This window comes from Parasteatoda tepidariorum, chromosome 8 (assembly GCF_982258835.1).
Source record: "Parasteatoda tepidariorum strain Cologne lab strain chromosome 8, Ptep-v5.0, whole genome shotgun sequence".
Taxonomy (NCBI): Eukaryota; Metazoa; Arthropoda; class Arachnida; order Araneae; family Theridiidae; genus Parasteatoda; species Parasteatoda tepidariorum.
In genome coordinates, this window is record NC_141762.1 from 56,479,977 (window position 1) to 56,506,702 (window position 26,726).

Consider the following 26,726-nt stretch of genomic DNA (forward strand, 5'->3'; position numbering starts at 1 on the left):
CTTCTTTTTCTTTCTTTTTTTTTTCTTTTTTTGTTTTTCTTTATTCCCCCGCTAGGACGTTAATTGAAAGTGAACTATCGCTTACTAACGTTTATTTAAATTATTCTGGGTTGTGGCCATTATTCTTCAAAAAAAATTCTGCACATAATTTTAATTAAATTTTGCCTATGTCTTTTTCACCCTATAATTAATATAAGCTAATATTAATAAAGATTAACTTAATATAAAGGCTAACTTAGTTGAATTCCAGTTAAATTTTAATTTTAAGTTTCATTTTGATAAAGAAATGATTTTTAGTGCGTACAGTCTCGAGATCACTAGTTGATAGAAAGTTGTAGGTCTCAGAACTTTTTTACTCCATTTTTTTTTTGCCACTTTCTACATTTACGTGCGTTGTTTTTCACATTGTACTGCCTATATATATAGGATTACAATTCCGGTGAGTATTACATTTGATGAAGCATTTATTAACGAGTATTCTCATGTCTAGTCAATCTAATTTTTCTTTCACGTTTAGGCAGCAGCCATGTTTGTTTTGAAAAGTGTGTGAGTCTGACAAAACGGGATACTTATGAGTTGGATAAAACGGGATAGAGTTTTTTTTATATCCCATTTTATCCACATACTTATTTGTTGGCCTAATATTTTTACTATATTATTATTACTATATTGAAAGAAAGGTAAAAAAGGCTCGTACAAATACATTGACCCCTGGATAGGCAGCAGTGAAAAAGTTGGACAGATAAGAGACAGTATTCAATGCTGAACAAGAAAAAACGCGTGAGCATGTATTGGCTCTAGAAGAGAGATTATTTGGTATAATTCTAACTGGCATACGAATGCTAGCATTTGAGTTAGCTGAGAGAAACAATATTAAGCATAATTTTAACACAGGGAAAAAATGGCTGGGAAGTGTTGGTTGCAATTATTTCTTGGTAGGCATGAAGAACTTAGCCTCCAAAAACCAGAACCCACGGGTGTGATCCGAGAAAAAGGGTTTAATCGCACTGCAGTTAAAAAGTTTTTTGAACTTTTGAATTCTCTGTTAAGTAAACATAGGATTACTCCAAATGATATTCCAAATGATGACAGTAAAAATGATGGAATAAGTGTTCATGGTTGAAAACTCATAAAATCTTTAAAAACTTATGTAGCATCATTATTTTTGTGTACTTAATTATAAAACAACAGTTTATATAAAAATGTTAGAAGCAGTAAAATCCCATAAATAAAATTTTTAGAAATTTTGTTTTACAGTTTTCTGTCAATTAATTATGTTTTTAGTTAGTTTTACGCAAAAAATTAAACATTGAAAACCCTATCCCGCTTTGTCCGACCCAGGTATGCTAAAACGGGATATGTAAGAGTTTGGAAAATGATTTTTTTTCCTATTTCACAGTCATTAAAATTAGTTTAAAATATGTTTTTTTCTGAGCTTCAATAAGTAATGTAGCTATAAAAAAAAATAAAGTGTCGTTCTCTTTAACAGATTTTCCCTAGTAAATAAAAACAATAATGGTATCCCGTTTTGTTCAACTTTCCCCTATATAAAAGCAATATAACAAATCCTTGAAAAATCTTTTTTGTATTTTTTATTTTTGCGACTGAAGTATAAATTATAGCAAAAAAAAATATTAAAATGTAATTAGATGATACTACTACCTGTCTTATTCTTAGACCTACTCATTGCCGTAATAATTAACGCACCTAGAAAGAATTGTCAGAAGGAAATGAAATTTCACATACGTAAGTGTAACGTTGAAATAAGCAAGTTATTAAAAAATGAAAGGAAAAATATTTATTTCAGGAAAAAATATAAATGAATCAAGTTTTTAGTACCTTCTTTCTTCGGCCACCTCTTGCTGGAATGCAGGCTAAACTCGGATCAAATTATCGAAAATATGCTCGTTCAGTGACAAATCTGGGGATCAAGCAGGCCAGTGAAGGGTGGTATTGTAGCGAATGCATCCCCATTATACCCTTGCTGGGTGGTGCCGAGCATTGCTGGGTGAAAATGGCTTTTGGGAGCCCTTCCATGAGTGGCAACGTATGTGGCTGAAGAATATCATGTTCTACTGGGCTTATGACGCCATGGACCAATATTAGGGATGATCGTGTGTCGTATGCTATGGCACCCCATACCATTACACTAGCTGTAGAAGTGGTGCGCAGGAAGGATTAACGCGTTCATTACTGGGCCTCCATTGCCTAAAATCAAGCTTGGATTCATCACTGAAGACGATATGATTCCATTCGGTTGTTGTCAATCCCGTCTTGAGCGGTAATAGTAGCCTGGTTGGTAGGGCACTGGACCCATGTCCTAGAGTTCGTGGGTTCGATCCCCGCCGGCCGAAGACTCCCCGTGTCGTAAATGGTGACTGATGCACGTTAAATCTGTCGAGTCGCAAAGTCCCATAGCAGATCAATACCTCTGGGGGTACTGATCCAGGAGTTTCCTTGTCTTCTGGATTGGGTTTTAAATTACGAGGCTACGGAGTTGAACATTAGTGTCATAAACTCAAAATTGGGTCGGCTGTTCAACGACGGTTATAAAATAAAATAAAAAGAGCGGTACTACTTTAAGCGGATGTAACAGTAGGTGGGTGTTAATCTTGCATACGCTGTACACATTTTAAAGAAATTTCGTTTAATAAATTCTACAAAATTGCATACAGATATATAACAATAAAAAGGTTTTTCTTTAAAAAAAAAAAAAAAAAAAAAAAAAAAAAAAAAAAAAACGACTTAATGACAACAAAAAGTCTTAACTTTTTTTTGCAACTGGCATTTAACAGGAATATAAATCGAAACTACGAACAGTTTTTATTTAAATTTGGTAGCAGTTAACGGGAGGAAAAAAACTTATTTAATAGGAGTTTTTTTTTCTTCCTGCAAAATTTTGCTTTTTGATGCACTAGGCCTCATAAAAAAAGAAAATTTTGCAATGATTATTTCAACTAAATATTTTTTACCACTCTTTTAAATCATCAAATAAAGCCAATGCGAAATGTTTCCGTAAAATTAATAAAAATCTAAAAGAAAAGGAATAAAATAAAACAAGAAAATCGAGACAAACTTTAAGACTCTAACGAATAAAACTCTAACTTTTGTGCAAATTAACACAAAATCACTAATGAGATCATTAATTTAAATGATTGATCTTAAATTAAAATACATCACATACGTACAAAAATATTTTTTTTAAAATTTGAAGATTTTTTGGGTTATGTTTTCTTTTTTAGCCAATCATGTTGGACTGTTAACTTTTATAATCAAAGCTGACATTGTAAAATTTTAATTTCAGTTTTATGTCATTTTACTGTTAATGTTTCAAAACAATGTCAAAATTTTATCCAAGCTTTTTTCATCGAAAAGAAACCGTTTATAAAGAATTGAATCATTGTTGACATCATAGTCACGAAGACATGAGATAGTCATTGAAATGACCATATCATGAATAATTTAAAACCACAATTCGAACGCATCATTTTAGAATGTACGAAATCTGAAACTATTTCTATGATATAATAGTGGTTTCGTTCGTAAAGAAACGACCTTCAGAAAGTATGGTCTTGTTAATTTTGTCCTTCTGAACAAAGGAATACATGTGGTAGAGATGAGTCGGGTTCATGATAAAAGTTTCATGTAACTCTCATATCGCTTTCTAACTAAACAAATGTACCAATATCTGTTAGCTCAATTATTAATATTACAATAATAATAATAGAGCCGTGGTGGCTCAGGGGATAGAGCGTTCGCCTGCCAATGATGTGAACCGGGTTCGAATCCCAGCAATGGCTGGTAGATACGAACCGGAAGGGCTCAGATACGAAAAAAATCTTATCATTGCTATTTGGATCATTTAAAGTGAAACGAGATCGATTAAATTTCTATGGTTCCGAAAAAAATAAAGAAGGTAACAAAATTTTTCGTATTAAAAATTCTTCTGGAACAATAAAAAACTGTATTTTCACTATAGTAACAAAATAAAAAAAATAATGATGAAAAAAAATGGAACACGCTGAATAATATTTGATTTTGCTGTTCGTGGATTGGATTTGTATTTTTCCTTTTGAAGTTTTATTCTTTCTTTTTTTACCGTATTTAACCGTATAACTATATAATAACCGTATTTGAACAGCCAACCCAATCGTTATACATGGAGAGGAAAACCACGAAAATCTCTCACGGTTAGCTTGACTGTAAGGGGACTCTAACCCATGAACCGTCTACCACTAAAGATATTTTACGTTAGTACTGAGGCCAGTGCGAACCGGATGCGGCATTCGTATCGACCAACCATCGCTGGGATTCGAACCTGGTTTACCTCATTGGAAGGCGAATGCTTTATCCTCTGATCCCCTACGACTCACATTTGGTAGGTTGTATTTATACTTCTGAAACTGTGGAAAAGAATTCCACCTATAATTTTAGGGATTCCACTTTTAAATTGGTTTTCCAACGAATCAGTTATTCTAACGAAAACTTGCATTAGTTATGACTTTTTAAAAAAAAAATCTTAAGTTATCTTAAACCATCTTAAGTTAACTCATGCCAGAATACATGTATTGATCTCAAAAGTTTGAGAAACATTCTTGATCATTAAAAGTAGTTAAACGTTTCGAGAAGCTTTATCAAGAAGCATGAGATTTAAAAGACTACAAGCTGTGCCATCTAACTCACCTGGAGATAGTCAGAGATGCGAATGCTTTTGAAATTTTTGGAGTCAGTTTAGTCGGCTTATTAATTTTGGCGAACAAGTGTAAATCCTGGATCCTACTTTTCATCTGCGCTGTTTTTAGGGCAGTTTTTTTTTGGAACTGTTCGATGGTGCCAACAATCTCTTGAAGACAATTGATTGGAATGTTATTGAGATGGAAAGCACTATTAATAAGATACAGTGGAAATATAGTCCATATGCCGAGCCGTGGTGAAGTGGTTTTTGAGAACACCTTGCACAAACGATTAAGAAACCTTTGCAACGAATTTTAGGACTTCTGAATTACAAAGAGTTAACGAGTGGGCTGCACGACTGTGAAAGCTACTGTGGACTCAAAACCTCTAACTTACGTCGGAGAGAACTCTGATAGTCTGATTCCTTCAACGCTGTCTATGTTTTTAGGTGAAATTACAGTCTCTGGAGCACCTGACTTCAATCATCCATCTAGATAGAACTAATTCCAACAAGAGACTGAGGCATCTTCAGAGTTTGCGAAACATCCTGAAGGGTAGATTTAGATTAGAATTTCTCAGTCTTCTTGTTCAACGTCCATCACACTAACATCAATATCGTAGCAACTTAAAGTAGGGGATATTGTTCTCGTCGAATGTGACAACAATCGAAAGGTAATAAGGCCATTAGCTAGAGTAATCGAAACATATCCAGGAAAAGACGGAAAGATTTGAGTTGTCTGAGTTAAAGCAAAATCTGGGTAACTGATTCCTCTCATGCAAAGATTATTCTCTCTTGAAATATCAGAAATGGAGTCTGATAATTCAACCGTTATTGCGACATTTAGAAAGAAAAAAAAACAAAAAAACAATTACTGTCGCAAGCCCGAAAACTGTCTCCAGATGGCGCTGCGAGAGCAGAAGAGAATATTAACTTTTTGTTTTCTAAAACTTTAAAATCGATGCAATGTAACTCGAGAAGCGACTTGTCGCTATTAAGTTGCTTAATCATCATTTTTAATTATCATGAATCATCCCATTTGATGTAAATTCATCATCTTTTATCACATTGTAGTTTTAAAATCAATAAAAGTTAATTGATATTCAAAAAAGGCGGTCCATATAAGGTAAGTGGAAACTATTACCTCTATATTCTACAGAAAAAAACAAGAATTAATTTAGATTGAACAATTTCATTCTAGAAAAACCAAAGGAAAATTCTGCTCTTGAGTTAACGAAAGAACCTATTAACCAATGGTCACCAGATGTGGACACCGGGTTAAACTCCTATATCCAGATTTATTACTTAAATTCAGAAACTTTATTTTTTATTTTGTGCTTTTTGTTTAATATTTTCAACTTAACTGCATTTTGATAGTTTATATTTATTTTGATTAATTTAATTGATATCATTGATCAAAAGGTGGGAGAAATATTGGAAGCTATCCTCAAAGGCCATTCATATTTAAAATTTCTTTATGAATTTGTAGGTTAGCAACGATATTTTTTATAGTTAAATAGAATTCTTTAATTAAGAGGCCGATGTCTACTCAAGACGGGAAATTGTTTCATTTATTAGTTAATTAGGGGAAAGAAGAACGGTTAGTTCTTGCAAATTTTTAACAATTGGATTTTCGTGATGGTATATCAGTGCTTTCTCATCTGCATAGTAAGCTGCCATCTCTTGTGTGTTTTCATTAGCTGGAAAATCAGAATTGTAGATTAGGTATAGGATGGGCTCGTTAAGACACAACTGCACCTATGATATTGGCTTCAGAAAAAGACCTTGCTTAATTTTATTGTAAATTTTCTGTTGGTGATGTAAAAAATTTGATTATATCTACGGGGACATTAAATTGTTTTAGTTTGACTATGAGGCCTTCGTGCCGGACGAAGTCGAAAGCTTTTGACTCAAAAATCTTATCAAGTGTTGACAGCAGAGCAATGGGTCGATAAATTTCGGGTTTCGCTGAGTTGTTGCCAAGTTTCGCAAAGAAAATAACCAGATATAGGGGTAATATTTCATATTCAAGCATGCATTATAAATTTTACGTAGCTGTTGTATGGTAGGGCACTAGCCATACGGTTATTGATATGATCATATCTCGGTGTTTTTTTTTAAATCTTTTAGTCTCTGAATGGCTTTATAGATTTCTTGCTCATTTATGTTATCCATTGTATTCAGGTTGATTTGATTCTGAATAACTTTATTGTATTCATCCAAATCTGCATTCTCATGTTGCTTGCAGCTCGGTTAACAATGAAAATTGTTTTTCTATAGCCTCTTCAAAAATGATAACTTTCTCTTTTTCTAAGTACACCTTACCATTTGGACCGTCTAAGTTGCATGTTTGGTCTTCAAGGATTTTGCCATATCCACAAAGGATTCACCATCAGTGCAGAGACTTGCTAATTTTTGATTCCATTAAGTGGTTTTGTGTTCTTTACATTTTTCTTTAATTCCTCTACCTAGGCTGTCGATTTCGAGTTTCAGCGTTGGTATGAGAATTTTGCATTATTAATTTTCTCATTTAATTTTAGATTTTTTTTATATCTTTAGGAAGCCTCCAGTAGATGACTTTTCTCTGTGTGTGATCGATAGCTTTTTCGTATGCATGCTGTATTTCTTCGGTGATATTCTGAATTGCGAGATCAATATTTTCTTTTGTATCTAGAATTTGCGCATCATATTTTAAGAGAGTGAGGATGTTTTCATAAACCAATCTGTCTTTTTAACGAGAGTTGGTTTCAGTTTTAGATTAATTTTTATAGAGAAGATTAAATAAATGTAGCCTTCTGCCAAAACTTTTCTAAAGTGGTAAATTAATATTGCTACTGGTAATGCTAATTTATCATTTAAAAAGGTTTACATGGTAGATTAACGTAACGTAAATGGTAAATTACTATTGTAACGCAAATGGTAAATTATCATTGCAATGCAAATGGTAAATTACCATTACCAATTGTTACATTAATTTACCATTTAGACACGTTTTAGATGGTAAATTAACGTAACGCAATTGGTAAATAATTTTATATGGTCAATTAACGTAATCAAAACTGTAATTTTACATTACACATTTTGCGTGAAATCTTATTTTTGCAATTAAAGAGGTAGTGAAATGCTTCCTATTTATTTCTTCAGTATACATTCAACTAAAGTATACATTTGGATCTTCTTTAATATTAATTATTATATCACGTAATTTTTCTGACCAATGAAAGCACGCGAAACGGACAAACGATAATTATTTTTACCGATATGTAGAGAAATGTTTCCGGCAAATTGAAGTTTATTTTGAATGTTTATTCCAAGAGAGTTTATAAGGAATATTACATTTAATACCATAATAGTATTGCGTTGAAGCTTGGTTACTTTTCTAAAAACATTTTAAAATTTTTTTTTTTATGATTATACTCAATTTCTGCTCCGATCCTCGTAATCATCTCCGTTCGCATTAAAGTGGGTGAAAAATAATCAATTCTTTGTTTCTCTTGGTAAACAAGCAATTTGATCTGCTTTATGGTTCTATGACTCATCACGAAAAGAATTCGATTTTTCTCCCTTGTAGCTATTTCCAAGCCTCATCAGGCATTAATGGAGGTCACGGAAGTTAAGACATTATCGTCTGCTTACGCCTTGGAAAAGAAATGTTATGGAATATCTAGAGGAGAGGAGAAACTGGTATTATCAAGTGAAGGTAAAGATCTGAGTTTGGTGAGATGGGTTTTATTTCCCCATAAATGTCCTTGCAGGCTGCGATGGAATTTCATCTACATTACGCGTCGAAGGTTATTTCACTGAGACATAATTTGATTTTCATTGCATTTTGATGGCGAATGACTAATATGCATATGAGTGATTCGATCTTGGGATTAATACTGATTTTCCGACTAATTTTGTTAGTTTTATTCTAACGCGAATCGGCTGAATCACTCCATTTTTTTTTTTTTTTTGGACGAATGCTTTGTCTTAAATTCAAACTACGTGATTCATCTGGTAACTGAGCGGCTTTATATTAATTCCGTGTTCTCATTGTTATTTCTTCGAAAATTTGAACAAACCATCCAAACCATGAAACTTTTTTTCTTTTCTTGTCCGGGGTGGAATATTTAAGAATCGATGAACTAAAACCTTACTCGACTTTGAGCTTTACACAATATCATCAATTTTAAACGATGATATTATTTTATGCTTTCATGATTTAACATTTCATGACAATTTAAAACACAGTTTGAAATGATTACTAGATTTATTTTGATTTGTCAATTTAACTCCAACATGTAATTTTTCTGACTGTATTCACTGGTTTGTATGTAGTTGTTCCTTTACCCACTACAGGGCCTGTCCAGGCCGAATTTACTACCGTTTAGCGGTACCTTCACAAATTCAACCTTAGGAAAAACGGTAGTTTCACAAAATACTTTTTCTTAAAATTTTATTTTTGTATCTCTTAAGAAACAATAAATCCAATTTTTATCATATTTTTGTGTTGATTTTTTAAATATAATTTTAAATTTTTCACAAATTATGTCTAAATTTTCACAAAATAGGTACCTCACAGAAAAACCTAAACAGACCCCTGCACTAACTACTACGGAATTTCCGTAGTTTCAGAAATAATGATTGTTAATTTTCCTTATGGTAGCAAAGAAAATGTATTAATACAGGGACGCCACAAGCGACTAAAGATGTAAAAAGTGGTATAAATTTAAATTTATTTATTATCTCTTTAATTATTCTAGTCGTACATTGACCTACAATTCAAATTATTCATACTCAAAGCAAAACATTCTTCGCATTCATTTTCAATCGCAAACTGAAAAAAGTATGCTCTGAAAAGTTATTAATTTTAATTTGTTTTAATAAACTTTAGTATTTTATTAGTCACCACTTTATTTTTAGTGACCCATGGTAACTTCGTTAAGCTATATATGTATAAAAATAAATGTATATGTGGATGTGCGTGTGTGTCCTTATAGATTCCCAAACCATCCAACCGAAATCGATGAAACTTGGCATACGGATAGTTTGAAGCACGAGGAAGGTCACTGTCAACATAGAATATTCTAAGAAGAATAGTTCAACAGGGATGAACGAAAAACGAAATAGAATTTCCTGATTGGTTAAACGTTAGCCATTGTTTTAAAATTATCTATAGACAAATCTATTTTTTACATATTTCAAAGAAAACATTAGTGATAATTTCGAACTTAAATTTCAATTTGATCAAAAAATTGATTATTGCACGTATTTAAATATTTAGTAATTTCACATTCGCTGTGTCATATAAATTCAATGAACAAACATTATGTGGTAGTACGCTTGGTTTACGCCACCAAATTTATGCTTTTAAAGTTGTCTGATTCCATTGGAGATATTTGTAATTTTTTTTATAGTATTTCTTTTGAAACTTGTTTCTAAAAAATATTTATTTAAAATAAACAATAATTGAATTGAAAAAAAAAATGTATTTAAGGACAAAATTAGTGAGAATGTGGTAATAATTCATTTTGGAGATATGTAAAAAACTGCCATTGATGCCAATGACGATAAAATTGATTTAGGTAATATATGCATAGTGAAATAAAAGAAATAAGCAATGTATTAAAAAGAAAAAGTGATGGAGTAAAGATATTTATTTCTCACAAAGAGCCGTGAGAAATCATCATGCTATTATTGACGAAAATGATGCTGCATTAATGTTGGTAATATGTAAATTGGTATTTTTTTTAAAACTTGAAGAAAAAAAATTATGTACTAAAAAACAAAGACGATGGTGAAAGGATGCTTATTCATTTTAGGGAGACGTAAGAAATCACCATATTATTATTGACACTAATGCTTTATTAATTTTGATAATATGTATCCATCCTATTATATGAAACGCTAATACGTATGTATCAATAAAATCGATGATATTTCTTTTCTCGCGTTGGCAACAGTTTTCATTTTTAATTGATAGGCTTCGGCGCGCAAGAGCACGTAGCGAGCAGCATATGGCTAATCTATTCGCGATCGCAACGAACTATAGGGGGCGTTGTTGTATGAGACTAATACCTGCGATTTCTATATGAACAGTCATTCAGTTACTCTAGAGACGTCGTTAATGTAGCACGTAGCATTGCAACGTTCCTTCTTTATTGTGGCTAATTAAATTTAAAAAAGAAAAATGCTTGATATTCTTTCTTATGCAAACGAAAACAAAATGGTTTCTCTTTTTATTAGAGAAGGAATATCCAAAACACATCGGAAAAATATTTGTACATTAACAGAAAAAAATATGTATATTCTTATAAGAGTTAAAACCTAATGCCCGAGAAATAGTATTACTAAATTTAATGATATAACATGAAAGGCCTATTTAAACTTTACATTCCATAGTTTTAAGAATCATATTACTTCAAACATTAAAATAAGCAGAAAGTATACACAAGCTTCATAATTTTATGTAATTTAATTTTGTAAAAAAAGTTCTTTGACAACAATTTTTAGCAAAAAATTTCAAGTTTCAATAAAAATCATTATTTAGAAACTAAGAAACGTAAAATAAAGAATGCTGACGAAACAAAAACAAAAAAAAAAAACAATTCTTTTTTGTCGCCATTTTTAGTGCTACGAAAATTCGTCTTTGGGATTTGCCAAAAACAAAACAAGATGCAATTTTATTTTTTCAGGAGGGAAATATTTTACCGAAAAAACGAAAATGTACCAATTCCCACAACATAAAACTTTATCTTGGTAAACGTACGTTTTGGAAATGTTATTTCATTTGGAATCTTATTTATCAGAGTTCATATGGCGATATGATTGTTTCGAATCTATGCTAAACTCTATATCGGCTCATTTTCCACCGAAATCTGATTGACTATTTTGATTTTAAATAAAGTGTTTTATTTTATGAATTGTCGCAAAAATTTTAAGTGTAGATTGGCGGCACTTAAAAACCGCCAAATCTGTAGCGGCGGTGGCGTTAATACGTAAGTACCGAATTTTTATTCCATACTTTTCTGAATCATATTACTTCAAACATTGGAATATACAAGAAGTATACATAAACACATAATGTTATACCATTTAATTTTTCAAAAAAAGTATTTTGAGAACAATTTTTATCAAAAAATTATAAACTAAAAAACGGAAGAATTCTTAGGATAAAAAAATGATTTTAAGAATTTTTACATTGAAATAAAAACTTTCATATTGTTTCTTTTTTTATTATTCTTATAGTTCTTAATCAGACGTAAAAAACCATTCTGTAGAGAACCATCATCAAATGAAAAAAAAAAAAATATTTACAAGCGAATTTTTTATTGTAAAAATCATTGCACTTACCTGATTTATAATTCCCGGAGAATTCCAAAATGATAAGTTTCTTGTTCGAAAACTTTATTCTCAAATAAAAGATACATAGTTTATCCCTTCATTACTTTTAGATAACATACTACACAGCAAAATTTTATAATTGATATGAATTTGAATATGTAGCTAAAAACAGAATAGCTGAATTCTAGTTGAACTTATTCTTTCAAAACTAAAAAATACTTACCAAGAAAACGATTGAAATTAATTAAGAATCAGCACAAATGGCACTATTTCAAGTAACTTGGATAATTTTTTATAATTGTTTTCCGAATTATATGGATACAGAAATATATACTATTCTATAACGAAGAAGAATATGCTATAACTATTACAATTCTGTATGTTCTGAATTCATATTTATTCACTGGAATGACGAAAGCAATGTTGACTTCACTTTAATTCGTAATGAATTGAAGACAGAAGAAATGCATTTTACCTTAATACACACATCTGTAACAGTATCCGAAATCGGAAGTCATCAGTTGCAAGTTTGTTGATAATAGAAATTAAAAATTATTGAGGAATTTTTCTTCAAATGTTTGGCGTGTTCTGTTCCTGAAAGATTTACTAATATTCTGGAGATTTTTTTCAAGTTCTTCGGCCTTTTCCTTAGGGAAATTTTGTTTCTTATTTGCTGCTAAAAAATGGCGTCTGATTCAGTCAATGATTTTGATGGAACTAAATGAAAACGTGATAAATTAATGTCTGGTATTTACAGGCTCCCGCTAGACGGCGTACTCGAGCGTTGCGATCGCGAATATTATATAAAACGCTAATACATTTTAATTGATAGGCTTCGGCGTGCAAGAGCACGTAGTGAGCATCATATGTCTAATCGGGTGAATTCTCACCGAATTATCAAAACAATTCTCACAAAATTATCTTCATCGAAGTCGATGCATTACATCCGGCGTTCAGTACTATTTCATATTGTTTACCAACGCATGGTTTTAGCCCTCTGGTGGGAAAGACTTTAAAACAAAACTTACAACAGTTACTTTTCTCTACAACAGAAATTTAAAATAGTGTAATTAAGAAAAATATGTGAACTGTTTGCATTTTCAAATTAATATTGAAATTCACAGGTTTAGAATTTTCTACAGTGAAAAGTTTTCGGAACTTCAGTGTTCAAAAAAGTATACAAAAGCTAGACGTTAAGAACGTATCCAATGAGCGAGTAAAGCGAGCATCGGATTGCAAAGCAATCCGAAATGAACTGCGAAAGCAGTTCCGAGGGTTGGCGAGCGCCAGCGAGCAGGGGGCGAAGCCTCCTAGTTAAATGAAATAAAATAAAATAAGTGTACTAGAAAGCAAAGTTAAAGGAGAAATGGTTAATAGGAAATTCGTTTAGAAAAACCGTAGAAAATTCCCATTCACAGATGGCGCTTAATTATTGTGTACTATTAACGGTGATATGTACTACTGGTATTATGGTAATTGGTGCAGTTTTAATGAGAATTCTTCAAAGGGTTCTCCATAGTTTCAGAAAATATTTTTTTCAGTTATAGCAAAGATAGTTTATTAATATTTTATTGAATTTGAATTAAAAGAACTTTGTTCCACTACTACTTATATATATTTTAGCAGTTCATTTAAAGGTCAGGTAAAGAGATGGTCATGTTCCAAAATCCTTATCAAGTTTTAGTAAGAATTCTTTAAAAAATTTTGATAAGAATGTTTTTATTTAAAAAAAAATCGGCTTAAGTTGTCTGTCACTGACAAATATATTTTCACAAAACTCAAATATTAAAGGGTTGTGTAATAAGTACAAAAAAAAACTAATATAGGTATGAAATATAAAGTTAATATATTTGGTGATTATTAAAACAGTACTATACAGTTTTTATACCGATACTCTGGAAATAAGTGCATCCACCCACGAAAGGGATATGTACCGAAGAAAATTACTTGATAGTGGTAAATTGTGACTATTATGAATTGCCCTCGAAAAATAGCATCATGCCAAGTGATGCTAATTACATTTTATCTTTATTCTAATGGGATGAACTACAAAAAAAAAGCGCGTTTTGCTTACTTCACTAACGTAAAGCCACAAAATGGCAACAAATAATATTAAATTTAAAAAAGAAAAAAAGAAATTGAAGTTATTTTAGCTACATTGATTCAAAACCTTAGTGAAAGAACCAGGTAAGGGAAATTTTAAGAACGAAAAAAAAAAAAAAAAAAATGCAATCAAACTATTTTATTACAAGTTTGTTAAAAGACGGGGCGAATAATTCTTTGCTTCATTTCATTTACCACAACCTAATTTGATATAAAAATCAGGTAAGCATATTAATAACTGATGTGATTAATTATGTTACGAATAATGCAAAGGCACCGTTCGTTAAACACACCCATATTGATGCACCCTCTTTTTGTTATTTTCTCTGATTCATTAATTCCCCTAAAAATTTCACTTACCTGTTTCTTCCATCAAGCTCTTTAATTGTGTCGATATATGCTATTCAGTTTTAAGAATGACTTTCTAACGTATCTCAGTACTGATTTCTTGATTGTTTACTTGTTTTTCATTCACCCCGTGCTCAGAACGTATTACTTTAACAAATTAGAATTTTAAAAAAATAATAACGTGTCACTATATAATTTCAACAGTTGTTTAAAAGGTGAAGTAGGTTAATACCTCTTTAGTCTTGATAAAAAAAAAACAAATAGTAAAAATTCTACTTATCTATATGTATATGTAATCTTACACGGCGACAAAAAAAAGCCTAATTACAACTCCTCGAATGGCAACGCTAGAAAATCGACCAATGATTGCCGATAAAAATGTCACATGCCAAATCCAGTGAGGTGGCTCAACATATAGCGCTTTTAAAAACGGAAACTGAAATAACCAGAGAGGCAATCTCATACTTTTAAGCTAGGCAGAAGTGAGTAGTCTTTGTCGATAAATCTCTGTTTTAGTATTTTGTCGAAAGCGCTTTTTTTTCACGAATTTATATATTACCAATTTATTTGACGATTAATTATCGCCAAAATTTTAACCTTTTTAAAGAGATATCAGTTTTAGAAACTTTACCTTAAGATTTTATACTATAGCACATTTCTAATAGGGTAATGAATTACATGACATGTCATTTATTTGAATTCAAATTTATTTTAATGACTTATAGTATTTACTAAAAAGATGTAATTTTTTTTTAAAAAGAAAGTTTCTTGGAATTTTGTGCATTTGCAATGCACCTAAGTTAGTAGCGAGCGAAGCGAGCTTGGTTTGCGAAACAAAACATATAAGATTGCGTAGCAATTTTCGGGGGTTGGCGAGCGTTAGCGAACAGGGGGCGCAGCCCACTAGTTTTAAAAATTTCTGATTTAACTAACTACTATTGAGAAAAAATAACGTCACAAAAAATAACCTCACAGGAGGTAACATCAAGAGAAGTGAGAAACATCAAGTTGCTGTCAAACCAAAGCAACTAGTTATTAATTGGAATATTCATAAAACTTTTTAAAGCCATAAGATGCTATTTTGGTATTTTATACTTCTGTAGTTTTGAATTTATGCAATTAATATGATGATTTAAAATAACGGTTACGAATTGTATTCGGCTACGGAATCCTAGTAGTCCGCCTTCTTACGGCAAAACCCTGACTTTATAAATAATATGTATTAAGGTATTAGTGAACATTATTACCTATAAAAGACTGTTTTTAAAATATTAAATTAGAGGAATGAAGATTTTTCATCATTTTATCTTAAATTAGATTTTATGTCCGACAATTAAATTGCAGTTCTTGTGCTATATAGTCTAGTTATGAATTTGTTTTTAGTGTATATACCTACTTAAGTTGAAAATGAATAAACCCATTTATGGTTTACTTCTAGATAAAAACTTAAAAGAACTGCTATGAACGTTGAAAATGGTTATTCAGGATATTTTATTAAGGAATTTCATTATTTTATTTTGATTTGAAAAGCGCGATAGGAAATACTAATGCAATATTTTATACACACTTGTTCTTTTCATAATTTATTCAACATATTGCTTTTAGAAATATTATATTTATATTATTTTAAATACCATTTCTATTTCATTGGCATTTATTTCACTTGAAATAATTTCATAAAGGTAGCCAAACGATTAAATAAATTATGAATTATATGTTTGTATCTAAATATAATCAGAGATTTCAAATCACATCACTAGATGCAAAAAGTACTCACGAACCCTTTTAACTTATCCACTGAGCCTCACCACTTGGGAAGCGATGACCAAACTACAGATAATATCTAGCTTTGATAAGATTGATACTTTACATTACATACATGCAATTCATTATTTATCTAGAATTTAATAACATTAAGTTACCAGTTAGGAAAAAAGATATTTTGTTTAATATATTTCATAATTTCGCTTTCGATCATACTTACCTGGCACTGGGGATGCCTTGATCACCAAGGAGGCTCCCCCGAGCAGAGGCCCATCATTGCACTCAGGTGGGTTGACGTTCGCCACATTCACAAATTGTGATTGCTTGGGGTGCATAATTTTTGGTAGTTGGGACTGCGTTCGCGCTGTCCCTATAATATAAAGAGAAGATAATAACACAAGTCTAGAGTAGAGACGAATTGTTAAAAATTTACTATATGCAAATAGTCTAAGTTTATTAAATTTCAACAACTCTCATTTTATATTTTGCAAAGTTTTCGAAAGTTGGTTTTTTTTTTCCTTTTCATTTCTTACTCGTTTTGTAAAGAATCATTTTAACTCTACTCCGAATATTGAATATACTTATGAAAAGTAACGCCTACTTTCTGTTCGAACAGAGTAATGATTCTCTTATAATTGTGCTTGAATCGAACAGATTTCCATTCTACAAAACAAAATTTAAATATTGTTACCATTTTAAAAACTGCGAATGCTATATTTTTTGTGACTTCAGACAAGGACATTTATAAGATATTGTAGAAACTGTCAATTATAGTGATGGCAACACCGTCAATGGGTGAACAAACACATGCTCTTTTGCTTGCAATCTTTTCAGTAAATTTACTCTGGAAATTGACTCTTTGACGTAGTTTTTGCATTGTTGACAGCTTTTAGAGGTTCAATTTTTGGTGAATCCCGAATTAAGAATGAATTTTTGGTAATTTATCACGTAAATGTTTATATAGGATTATTATTACTATTCGTTGTAGAAAGTAGGCGTTACTTCTCCCCCTGAAATTGCATTCATTTAAATATGTAGTGCGATTTTTTTTAAAGTCAATTCAGTTGCGTTTGTTAACCCACTAGGCATCTATGTTCCTTTATGGTAACAACTCTTTTCGTCACGAAGATAAAAAAGGGTAACTCACTTCACTCTTTGCATTAAAGCATTCATTTCATCAAATTAAAATAAACGTTCAGGCTCACCATAATTATTATTAATTATTTGTTTCTTATGATTTGATCTATTTATTGTGTTTACAATGTTTATTATATAAAAACTGGAGCCAAAGGATTTGGCAGGTCGACGGGATAATCCCAAAGTACCATAATATGTTATTAATTAATATTTTTTATCAAGTAATTAAAAAACTACGATCGACTTCTTTTTTAAAATTTAAAGGCGGCTGCCTGGGAACGTAAAATTTCAAAATGTTTCAAGTCTAGTCGACAAAATACATGACCTAAAATTTTTTTTTTGATTGCATATTAATCAATACACATCCTACCGAATTAGAATCTGTTGGAACAAATGATATTAACTATATTACAGCAACATCTAAACTATTATTTTAAGTAAAATTCTGGAGAATTAAATATTTTTAACATAAAAGTATGAATTAGGTATTACTAATACGAAAGTATAAAGCATTGATTGAGTAAAGACAGATAATTATTATTATCAAAGAGGTTAATAAAAAAAATTACTAAGGACTATCGGCAAGAACACCCTTCAATATGCTACATTTAAACACTATTTTATAGCTTCATATTAATTATTTTCCAATGCCCAGTGAATGGGTAACCTTTAATTTTTTATTTATTTATTAATATTTTTTTAGTAAAAAATGAATAGAAGGAGTAATAAAAAAATAAAACTTACTTTATCTAACAAATTCTAATTCATATAAAATTCATCTAAGTTTTGGTCTAAAGTATAATTAATCCGCCCCCTCTTCTTTTTGACTCCGTTTATACCTGCTTCCAGGCGGCACCTTGAGGACTTTTGACAAAATTTGGAGACCTCTAAAAATGGCAGTATTTCTGTAGTTGAATATTTACATGCTTGGCTGGTCATGCATTTGTAAAAAATAAATGCTGGAATGGAAATTTTGTAGCATGTAGGGCAATATAATTTTCGATCTCTAGTTATAAATAATGGAAAATTTCCATTTTGTTTATATATATTATGCATATACACATTATTGTTTATATATATTATATATATACACATTATTGTTTATATATATATTATGTATATACACAATTTCAACTTCATGTTTGGAATTATCTTACAATTAAAATATACACACAATATACATACATCTTACAATTAAATACCCCCCCCCCGCTATTTTCTGTGTGTGACATTTGAAACTAATACTTTCCTCGTATACATAATATATTTCAACATAGTATATTTCCTTTGCGGGAGGGGGGATGAGTAAGTAATGATTTCGTAACAGTTTTCACCAAAGAAATGTTGAAGTTTGCTTGAAATCGAGACAGTTTTTTAGACTGTCTCTATTTCAATTTATATTTAGAATTTCTTCATACACAGAATTTAATTATCTTATTGTAAATTTAATTAGAGAAATTTGAGTAAGAATTGTAATCTTAGAAGGGACTGTGCCCCCTTATGTAAAAAGTGGGAGGGGGCTAAATCCTTCTCTGCCCGGGTCCCTCTTTAGAGTGAAATTAAAAATTTTCAAAAGTGGTGGATAGAAGAATAACACAAATTGTTAAATCATTCAAGATCCCGAAAAACTTCGTTTACTAAGGATTCTTATTCTAAAAGTGTTATATAAAACGTCGAAAAGTATCGATATTTACTAAATGTCAAGAGAGTAATAAGCAGATTTCAGTTGTAAAAGCGGGACGATTCAATGTATTTTTATACTCTGAAATATAATTGAACAAAGTTTAATACGTCTTTATAATAAAATTTTATTTATATTTGGAAAGCTTTTGACTAGGGTAAAAAAGAAAATTAAGGGAAAATTTACCAGCTTACACAAAATGCATAAATATAAGCATAAAAACGTGCTTCGAAGTGAATGGACTGTTAACTAATTTAGGGACAGTACGAACTGGGATGAGACAGGGATATGTTTTATATGGATTTGTGTTTACTTTAGTAATTGACTAGATCAGGCGAAGCCCTTCAATATATAAGAAAATGAGAATTAGAGGAAAATTTAACTCAGTTTTTGGAGATCTCTATTTTTCTGACAACTCTTTGGACAAATTTTTAGCATCCAAAGTTACAGACCTTTAGCTTAAAACGGATACTTTCAATACATTTTAAATAGAATAATGGTATGTATCATGATTGGATTTACTTAGTTACCCTATGGCACTCGAGTAAATACTAAGTTACCCCACTACTCTGAGTAGGTAGTGGTAGAAATAAGCGATAATACGTTTCAGTTTACGATGCGATACGTTAAGTGCATATGTTTTTTGTCGCAAGTGTTATTTTCAAAGGAGCAATATTCACGTTAACAATATTGCAAGCGTTATTTTCACTAGTGTAAATGTATATATATCTATTTTTATAAGCTTGTACATTTTTTCTGTCCACTTTTTATAAGCTTGTACATTCAGAAAAAGAAAAATCATTCTGATAAAAATATGTCGCTTTTCTCACAAAATTATTTCAGATTTGAAAACCCCACTCTCAAATTATATAATATCAAGTTTAAATGCATCAAATTTTTTCCTCTCAGTGCAGTTAAATTGGGCACGGGAATAATAATTTCTCTGCATATCATGAATGCCCTTAAGAATTAATTTAGCTTTAATCCTTTCGCGCTGACTGTCACAAATACGTGCCAGCATAAAACCGTATCAACCAGGGTAAAAAGATAAAACTGGTAATCAAAGTAATTCTTTAGCAGTTTATTTGTGGGCGGAGTTATAATTGTTTGATTTATTTAATTCACCATTACTTTGTTCAAAATAAAACTATTTAGTTATACTTTGAACTAACATTGATTATATATATGATTAAACTAACAATAATTAAAGTAAAAGCAAAGTAAGTCTATCAAATTAGCAACGACTACATTTAAGTTACCGTTTTTTATTTAATTACATCCTGATTTTGCACGAATGCTTTTCTGAATCACCCGTCCTCAAGGGGTTAAATTTGGAAGTTGGTATAATGTTAACAAGGTAAGAAGTGTTTTATAACGATTTTGACAATTTTACGTCTAGAATTGACAGGTTTTCAAATGACGATTCTTCGTATACACACAAATAATGAATCAGGTAATAAATATACGTGTATGATAAGTACTTCTCAAGAGAGTAAAAATACTATGATCACATTGTGAGCCAAATGGCTTCAAAACACACTGAAATCCGGAAGTATATCGGTCAAGAGCTGCCTAGACTAGAGTAGAAAACACCATCCATAGGGCCAATATTGGAAAAACAATGCCCTTTGATTCCTTATTGAGTCAAGATTGGTGATTTGAGTATTGGTCCACGTTATTTTGGTGTTAGGATACGTGAGGTTCGGTTTGCACTGTTGTTCGGTTTGTCGGTTGTTTTTGTAAAGCCTAGTAACGTTAATAAATGAAAAGATATGTGAAAATACGAAGTAATAAGCGCGATTTTATTATATAAAATTTTTTCCTTTTGAAGCTTAGTGGTAAGTATATAAAAATATCATTTAGAAAATCAAGGTGACTAAAAGTTAACTGACGGTATTCAACCATATTCGGCCCAGGTGTGTTAGAACCATTTGATCAGTTAGTGTTCAAGTAAACTGATTGAAATAAAATTTCAAATGTATATTGTTTAGAAAGTGCGGCCAAGGTTTCAGTCGAAAAAATATTTCGTAATTTTGCCTTCACGTGGTGCTATAACGAGGTAAAAAGATAGAATATTTCATTAATTTTCACCCCTGTGTGCTCTATAAACATACCTTGACTGTCAATAATATACAAAGGATTGCATGCATCCATAATTTACAAACATTTTCAGCATGTATGGATGAAATTGAGTATGCCATCTATGAATAAAATTTTGAACTATTTTTTTCAACCACGTTATATATGCGTGTAGAGTCAGCAAAAATAAATGAATAAAAGAATTGGATCACTTAATTTTTTTGAATGGCTGGTCTGTTTTTTATTCTATAATGTATTATGGCAATATCTCAAAATAACCTTCTAAATTGAGTCTAAGAACTAATTTTAAACGTGGTGGTATATGCTTGTTGTGAAGCTTGCAGTTCTGATTGACTAATAGACTCGGCTTATAGTGAAACAAAGTTTAGCTTGTTGTTGTCGTGAGTTATTAAGGCTGGTGGTGCGATTGCTCGTGCTATCCAGTGGAGCCATCTATGGCCAAGAATTCGACTTCTGCCACTCCCTTTTCATAGATGCAGGTTGACATTGTCGACAACAAGTATCTCGACACTTAACAAAAACAGATCTAATTGGTATAACAATTTAATTATTTTAACCGATTACATGAAACATTGAAATAATATAATCGATTAATTTATAGAAAATTTAATAAATTATAACGATTAATCGAATTGATTGATAGAAAATATCGATAAATTTTATGTAGAAATAATCACTGTCGCTACCATTTGTCACTGTTACTTTTGAATCACATTAGTAGAAATAACAGAGAAGTCGCAATTTTGCTCGCCTCTAATTAGCGTCTCAATCACTGTACGTTTACATCGGATTCGAGTTTCCGTTCTATATTCACTCATATACTCCGCCCTCTTGCATCGCATAAACGACACGGAGCCGAGCTGGTTTAACACTAGTTCGTTCCGTTTACTCAGTCGAATTGAATCGAGTAGTTGAAAATGATAATAATTTATTATTTTTAAATAAAGTGGTAGATTTTATCAGCAATATTCCAGTAATATAATTTTTTTTTTTTAAAATTCTTTCCATTTAAATTTTTCTTAAAGCTGAAATCTAACAGACTTAAATATTGTGTACCTCACAACTTCAGCATCTAACTCCAGTTTTAATCTCAACCACAAATCTCAACTTTAAAATTTCAATTTCGCAAACGTAACTTCATCAACTGAGACTGCTCTACATCAAGTAGATTAAACAGCAATCATAGCGTTTCCTTACGTTGATACTTTACCCTCATCTATAATCAACAATTGAAAATTTTGAGCAAGAACCTTGAAATGTTAAATCAGAGAACCAAAAAGTCAGCTAACCGCCGCATCGTGTCACTTCATATTTTAAAAGGTACAGATAGACGGGATATGTCCACTTCGCGGCCTAGGTGCCCAATAGCCAACACATACTAGGAGTTATCTTTTATATATATAGCGGATGAATCGACTATTGGACAGAAGTTGCTTAATTTCACTGGGATATTACGTTTCCTTACCTACTTTTTCATATATACGATTTTTATTTCTGTCTAGGTACGGCACGAAATTAAGGTGGCTTTATTAAAGATGGACATACGGTAGCATTTGTCACTCAAAGAACTACGAACGATGATACCACAATGAGGTGGTGCACCATCTTGTTGCAAAAAGACATGTGACTGAAGCCCTTCTAGTTGTGGAAATACGAAGTTTTCCAACATGTCTAAGTAAACGACTGATGAGACAGGAAGATGGATTGGGCGAGGAAGTCCAATTCCTTGGCCACCCAGATCACCTGATAAACGCGGCTGGACTTTTTTCTTTGGGGATTTATAAAGGACAATGTTTATAGGAAGATCGTGTCGAACAATGATGACCTAAAGGCTAGAATTACAACCGCAATAGCCTCTGTGGATGCTGACATGGTTGCCGCTACCTGGCGTGAAATTGACTATCGACTTGATATTTTCCATGCGACGAAGGGTGTACACGTGGAAGTTCATTGACAAGGGTCATGAAATTTTTTGAGTCTATTTAACCATTTATGTTATTAATTTTAATCTATCTTTATTATTTTATGAGTTATTAAACATCAAAATGGGTCCGGGACTTTATAAACACCCTGTATATTTTGTTTCCCAATTTTTTTTATTTATTTAAATTCATTCTGATAATAATCTCTCGAAATCAGCGTTTTAATGAAGCAATATTGATATTTAAATGAAAAAAAAAAGTTGTTCATCACTTAGCAAACCCATTTGGGACTAGCAGCCTTGAGTTCTTATCAGCGAAAACCCAGTGTTTACCAGGCCGGGGTAAAAACCAGGATTTAACCAGGAACCATGGTAAAAATCGGGATTTGTTTGTTGCACTTCGAAGCATTGCTCTTCCAACTTTACGTTGCTATGTGGTTTCGAGTCGTCAAGATGCACCTTAAACTGTCTAAAAATCTCTGAAACTTTTAACTGGAACAACCTGTAAATATGGTAAAGTATCTTGTGAGTTTGTTCAGTAAAGCTTGTTTGTGTTAGTATCGCGCTATTTAAGCAAAACATGTGATTATTAGTTATATAGTTTTAGGGTAATTACAGTTTAATGTAATTTATTGTTATAAAGTAATTTGAAGTTAGGACATTGGTCAATAGATGAAGGCATTTGAGGTATTGCTCATAAATAGAATCCAACATTTTTAAAATGTTACTTTTGAAGATTTGGATTTAAAAAAATTTTTTTTTTTCATTTTTGTTGAAAAGGTTTCAAAACATAACTGTAATAATATGTGATTCAAAGTTTTGATTAAGAAAAATTTACGTTAAATAAATATTTCAAAGCTTAATTACCTTTCCCTTTTAATGAAAAAAATATGAAAGATAATACATTTGATTACTGAACAATAATTGATGACTGTAAATAATTATACCGTTTTTTATACACATTTTTCCTTGAAAAAAAAAACAACTTTTTATTCGTATAAATCTGTAATATACATTTAAAATTAATATTAAATAAAAAATATTTATGAAGAAATTTTATTTTATTTTATTTATTATTAAATTTTTTTAAAAATTTAGCATTTTTTTTATATTTTTGTTTTTAATAAAAAATTATTAAGTGATATGAACATACACTGTCAAACATTGTCATGTTTATCTAAATTTATTATTTCATATATGACAGCTTGCATTGAAAAATATGAAAAGTAGGCGTTACTTTTAATTGATTATCCAATTAAACAGAATAATAAAGGTAACGAATGTACAGGAATTGAGACTAATTTTTCTTCTTTATCTCGAGGAATTTCCTTTTATTTCCCATTCACGTTACATATCAACAGAAGAATGTTAAAAAAAATTGTCTACTGTATAGTTGAGCAAGTTGACATTGGAGAAACAAATAATTTACTCAGTTAATTAGAAAAATATTGTTTGGTTTTACTCATTTTGTTAGGTTTTTACTTAACAAAAGCTTATTCGTGCTTATTTAATACTTCACTTTTTATTTAAAAACTAATCTTTAATTCCACATACTTTCACTGGTTATCTGAGTTTTATTTATTTTTAACGGTTACATTAATTCTGTGTCCTTTAACTTGTTACCTATTTGTGCTTATTATATTTTATGATGATTATATTGTGTGCTATAATTGAATCCCATTCCCATGTATGTTAAGTAAATGAAAATTGGCCCCAGTTCCTATTTCTCTTTAAAGCACGCCATCAGCTTAAATTGGGTAAATATAAGTAACGCCTACTTTTTACTCCGAGCTTCCGACGAATTTGAAAAAAAAAGAAAAAAAAAGGAGATATTGTCAGTTTATTTTTTGTCCGAATGTTTTGTTAGAAAGAATTTATAAGTTTATTACATTCATATACACACGCTTTGAAAATATTACTTCAGACAAAAAACATAAAATCGACCTTAACGTATCGCTATCTTTCTACCACGCCTTGAAGTGGTACTGATTTAAACGTAGAATACGGAGTACCTGGCTCGATGGGCTATCTGCTCTTTCATCTATACCTATGACAACACTTCGCACGCTCTCACTATTAACGTGTGGAGAGCCATAGGAGAAGAAAGCACATTAGTTTCTGTCTTTATTTTAAATAGATTGAAAACTTTTAAGTTAGGAAACTATATGGAACTGAAAACTAGATACATCGAAGAGAGTTCTAAAAGAAACGTCGTGGAAACTTTTAAAAATATTTTTTGACAAGTAAATACGAAAAATGTTAAAAAAGATGGAAAATGCAGTAATACATTCCTATACAACTGCATACGTGCCAACTTTAACTCATTCTGAGAATGGATTTTTCAAGTGGTAGTAAAACAATCACCGAAAAACATTCTTACTCAAAAATATATTTATATTTTGATTCGGTTAAAATCTGCTATCATAAAAATTAGTATGCTTTTATATATTCGTTGTAATTATTTATATGTAGTGGTGGTCAAACTCATTTATAGTTATTATTATAATTCAAAAAGTCTAATGGCATGACATGAGTTTCGGTACCACTTTAAATACGAAATTAAAATCTTCCGGGAAAACCGGAAGAGTTAGCAGCTATGCAACTGAGAAGAGGTGGAGAGGGAAAGGGGGAGTGTCAACACTATCGACTTGTCTTGCATATTCGAGCGTTGCGATCACGAATACAGAAAGTAAACTGGGTTAGGATGCTGTGATGTCAGCCGACGTTCCGTCATCACTTACGTATCCATGACGACAGTCTTTAGTTGCGGAAAAGTGGCGTTGCCGTCTCGATCCAGCGAGAGTAAAAAAGGAATTTACATGTTTGCCGCCATTCCTTTGTTTAAATTTTGCCAGCATGCTATTTTATTCTACTTATGTTTCAATCGTTGGATTATTAATAATAACTTAAGTCATCATGATTATTCCTTGAGTATACCTGCTCAAGATGTACACGCGATAATACGTGGCGAAGAGGATAGGAATTTTTCACCCCTTGAGGAAGTTGAGCTACAACTGGACTTTAATGAAAATGCAATTTCTCAAAGACTGGTCATGAATAATTTCGACGTGATCCCAGTACAGCTATTTACTTAATGTTTTCCGGTAGGTGTTTTCAAATGTTTAAATGAACTTTGCTATTTGCGATATTTTTATCCGATTTAGTTCAATTTAGCAGCATTCAGATGGCGACGGTAGGTTTGATTCAGGAATTTGATACTTCAAATCCAAATTCGTTCGAATTATACACTGATCAAATTACTTATCTTTTAGAAGTGAATTCTATTTCAGATGAAAATCTAAAGCGTGCAACTCTTTTGGTTGCTTGTGGCTGAGAATTTGAGGATTGGATTTAGCTTTTGAAAGAACATTGTCTTAAATCTGCGGAGTTGTTTTAGCGATTTAAATTCCATAAAAGAGTTCAGTCAATATTAGAATCTGTGAATGCTTACGAAATCAAATAGTCTGCGGTATTCGCGATGAAGAGATTCAAAGAAGATTGTTAGATTTACACTTGAAAATATAATTTCGGTCGCCGTAACATCTGAAGTTGCGGATCCACAATCAAAGCATAGTCATTCAAAAATTATTCAAATTCTAAAAATTCGGATTTCATTGATTTGGTACGTGGTCGGAGAGAAATACTGCTTGATTACGTGAATAAAATTCTAATTT

The 26,726-nt window shown here is 31.2% G+C and overlaps 1 protein-coding gene and 1 non-coding gene across 3 annotated transcripts in view; both read left to right on the forward strand.

Moving 5' to 3' along the window:
• Positions 1–26,726, forward strand: part of LOC107451212 (uncharacterized) — an 81,824-nt gene that overhangs the window by 40,908 nt on the left and 14,190 nt on the right. The window contains exon 1 of one of the 2 annotated variants that reach the window (XM_016067237.4): positions 25,878–26,156. The exons of the other annotated variant lie outside the window; for it this stretch is intronic. The gene's annotated coding sequence lies outside the window, so the exon portion shown is untranslated. Of the gene's footprint in view, positions 1–25,877; positions 26,157–26,726 lie in introns of those variants that run through there. 2 annotated transcript variants of the gene reach the window in all.
• Positions 16,426–16,587, forward strand: LOC122269585 (U1 spliceosomal RNA). Its single transcript, XR_006225275.2, has one exon. It is a non-coding gene; the product is annotated as a U1 spliceosomal RNA (small nuclear RNA).